The sequence below is a fragment of the Labrus bergylta genome, chromosome 1, assembly GCF_963930695.1.
Source record: "Labrus bergylta chromosome 1, fLabBer1.1, whole genome shotgun sequence".
NCBI classification, from domain to species: Eukaryota; Metazoa; Chordata; class Actinopteri; order Labriformes; family Labridae; genus Labrus; species Labrus bergylta.
Window position 1 is genome coordinate 1,947,090 of NC_089195.1, and position 4,019 is coordinate 1,951,108.

A 4,019-nucleotide genomic window follows, 5' to 3' on the forward strand; every position below is an offset into this window, starting at 1 on the left:
GTTTAAGACTGGCATCTATTATGATGAGTTGCAGCCACCTTGTTCAATATTATTCCTGCAGATGTGGCTCATAACAAAAAAACACCCTGAGCTGTCACATGTAGTTAACTGTACATTTTGTCTTGTCTGAGGTATTAATTGAACACCTTTGTATTTCTCCTATAGACACAGTGTAGATTATTGGTGACTTGTCCGTCGAGGTGCCCAGAGAGCTGCAGAGACAGAGGGAGAAACCTGAGCCTCTACAACATCTGCATTTGTTGGTTCTTCTGGGGTGGACTTCGGTTGCTTCTCTTCAACAGCTCGCTGTGAGGGAGGTCTGAGTGATGTCACCCACAGGCTGAGAGCTGAGACAGGTTTTAAGCCTTTTGACAAACCGTTACACCGCACCCAACTGTCAAGCTGGTCAGCTACACGCCTTATTGTGAATAACTCTTATCCTTCATCAAACATTCACCCCCCCGTACAGTGTGTGTCCATCGAGACATGAGCTAATCACACCTATTTGTTTGTTTTGTACCAAGCTGTAAACATGTTCATCTCTGCTGTAAAAACAGACTTTTTTTAATGTTGTTTTTCAGATTAAATAAATATTTCTATATAAATGCACTCCTTTATGTCTACTTATGAGTATACATTTCAGATTAATGCTCAACTCAATAGCTTAGGGAAGGAAGTCTACTTTTACACAACTTCTTACTCTTTTGATAAATACTAATGTAGTTCATTTCTGAAAGTGGGATGGAACAGAGTCATTGCAAAAATATGACCTTAAACACAGCCCCATTCTTAAATCAAGATACGTGGAGAGTAAATAAGATCAATAACTGGTGAATAAAAACACAGTTAAAAATGATTTAGAAATGTAGTCTTCCCAGATCAATATCACATAATATCAACTTCTCCCATCTAAACTGGACAAAGGGTTTTAAAATGGGAAGAAAATAGTTTGATTGCAAGTTGTTTGGAGGAGATCTATTTTTATTTGAACAGCTGAAGCATGAATACAGTCTTCTAAGGTGCAAACCCTCCTCCTTCTTCTGAAGCTTGTGGAGCTCGTTGATGTACTGCCGTCTTATCTGCTGGACATCTTCTCTCAGCAAAACTTTGACTGTTGAAAAGTCATTCTGAAGAAGCTCGAGCATGTGACATGGATCCAGGAGAACATGGACTTTTAGTGAGGGGTCTTCAGGATGACAAAGAAAGAGAGAAAATATCAGTTATTCATTAAATCATTTTTTTTGTTCTCATCTATTTTTCTGTATTCATCTGTGTGTAAGAGCACATTTATAAATTCAACAGTGTACTACCCAGACAACAAAGGTCCAGTATTCAGGTAATCAACATCTATTTAAAGTTAAGAAGATAAACATTATTGTAATCATGCTGTTTTCAGCTCTCTCACTCACACAATGATATTCCACATCAAATGGTCTCAGATTTTGTGAGGAAAAATTAAGCAATTTATTGTGGATAGTACTTCATCTTAACATGAAACAAATATAACCTGAAATATTTAAATCATTAACAGGTCCCAACTCTCTGTGCTTCAGTACAGAACATACAGTAACTCATTTATTATTAACATGAGCTCAGTACATGGCTGTACTCTTCAAACTATTTCTTATACTTTATATCTATGTGCTTTATATCTTATTTTCATTCCATATGTTATTTATATTTTATATTTCTACAGCTATATTCTGTGTATGAGTTCAGTGAAAATTAATATGGTTATTAATATAGTTCTTAATGGTTACAGATGCTCTTACAAAGTGAAGTTTTTTTTATTTGTTAACAGTTTGTACAAATCTTAAGACACTACATCAACCATGTAACATTAATGTCATCCTCTATAACCTACACAGCACATTAGGTTCAGTTCAGTTTATGTTACTGACGGATAATTACTACACAAAGTTTGTTTTTTAATGTCCACATTTAGGTGGAGTATAACATTCATCATAACGTCAGATAACCATATTTACAGTCTGTGGTTAACCACCGAGGTGAACCTTTAGCTTCTAACATCACACAAACTCACTATTTTCAACAACAACATCTTAACAACAAACATTTCTAAACCATTGACCGTAAATAATGTAAATAATGAGCTACACAGTTAGCCGACTGGTTTACAAGCTAACGCTAAACAAGCTAGGTCCGTAAATATAAACACATGAGTAAGCAGTAAATATAACACTACTATATCACTTACCGATAAAAACTGAAGCATCAACTTCTTGGATGGTCTGTTAACTGCACAGCAAGCCATGTATGTTGTCAGATATGTGTTAAAAAACTCTCCAAACGAAGTAACAAAGAGGAGAAATCAGACGGATGAAGCTGTTAGCCTCCTGACCTGCTGACCTGACAGACAGATGCAGCGCGCAGAGCTGTCAATCAAATCTGACACAACCAAATATGGGCATAGTCGTTTTCCTTAATAGAATAAAATCCGATGAGTTATAAAAAAATTCACCCCCCCCACAGTGTGAGGAGAAGGGGCCGTCAACTTCTCAGATATATCTCGTTTTTTGAACCAGGCTGTAAACATGTTGATTCCTGTGGTAAAAACGGGCTTTTTTGGCTGTGGGCTTATGGCACTTCCGGCGCTTCTGCAGCCAGCCTCAAGCGGAACCTCGAGGAACTGCAGTTTTTTGTACTTCCGCATAGGCTTCATTTTTCGAGACCGGAGGTTGCCCCTTGACTTCACCATGTAAACTCGAGGAGTGGCTGGCTTGACCGCAGTGCTTTTTAAGATGACGCAGTTTCATGGCTTCTGCTTCTGCATGGCTTCATCCTAACTGATGAATTATCAACTCTTTATAACTTAATTTAGGTGTTTATCAACTTCTAAACTTAAGGTGCTGACAGCGTGATGATGACAATGTAGTGTCGATCTCTTGCTCACATTTGCTTCAGAAAAGAAAAACAGAAAGAAAAACAACTAAAGAAAAACAGAAACTCTCGCCCTGCATCGCGGACTTTTGTTTTCCTGCACATCAATCTGCACTGTAAAACTGCTGTTGATTGTAGTTGTAAAAAAACTGCAAAAATAAAATGATTGACTTAGTAATCACAGCTAGAGTGTTTTACATGAAAGAAATGAAACATTAACTTATGAAATAAGCCAATAATTATCTTGTTTATGACTCTTTTAATAACTATTTTTAGCCCGTTTTTACCATCAGGGTTACATCAGGAACACCCTTGGGACCCAACTTGAAGTAACTAAAGACTCATTCTGAAATGTGCTGCAATAAATTCATTTTAAGAAATGGGTACGGTTAAGATAGTGTTGCGAGTAGGTTAGAATCATATCTCCAACATCAACTCTAGACTCAGTGTATCACTCCACTCTTAGATTCATAACTGGAGACCCCTATAACACTTGGCTATTGTATTCTGTATAACAAAGTTGGTTGGTCTTCACTGGCACAGTGACGTGATAAACATAAATCCCTTATTAGACATACACCATCTTATATAGCCTAACATCTCTGATGAAATGGACCGACGGACCCCACCAAACTCCTTCTACTGATCGTCTATTGCTTCAAGTCCTGCGGGTTTTCTCTGAACTTGGAAAATCCGCATTTAGCTTTTTCGCTCCAAAAATGTGGAATCATTTACAGAGCACACTCTCAAGATGGACACTCCTGTTTCTCTTGGACATATTGAGACAATAATCTCAAACCCCTTTACCCCAGTTTGTGATTGTTTTTACTGAGAATCATCCTTTGTTGTTTTATTTGTGTTTTTTTTATAACTCAAAATGTAAATGAGGGAAACAGCAATGATTTTTAGGCTTAAATAAAGGTTTGAAAATGAAATGAAATAAAGATTTTGATTACAGCAATAAGGTATTCACTCTCTCACAGTTTGATAACTTTTTCTATTAAACCTCAATCATGTCAAACAGGGCAGACCACATGTAAGGCAAAGGCAAATAAGGATTTCAGTTCAGATAATTAGTTAAGATGCTGTTTCAAAAAGAACGCACACACAATATTATG

General features: G+C 36.9%; 1 long non-coding RNA gene across 1 annotated transcript; it reads right to left on the bottom strand.

Moving 5' to 3' along the window:
• Positions 1–535: 535 nt before the first annotated feature.
• On the bottom strand, positions 536–2,966 carry LOC136177185 (uncharacterized). The gene is made up of 2 exons (XR_010664839.1): positions 2,219–2,966; positions 536–1,186 (listed from the first exon to the last, which is right to left on the bottom strand). It is a non-coding gene; the product is annotated as an uncharacterized lncRNA (long non-coding RNA).
• Between the last annotated feature and the right edge of the window lie 1,053 nt (positions 2,967–4,019).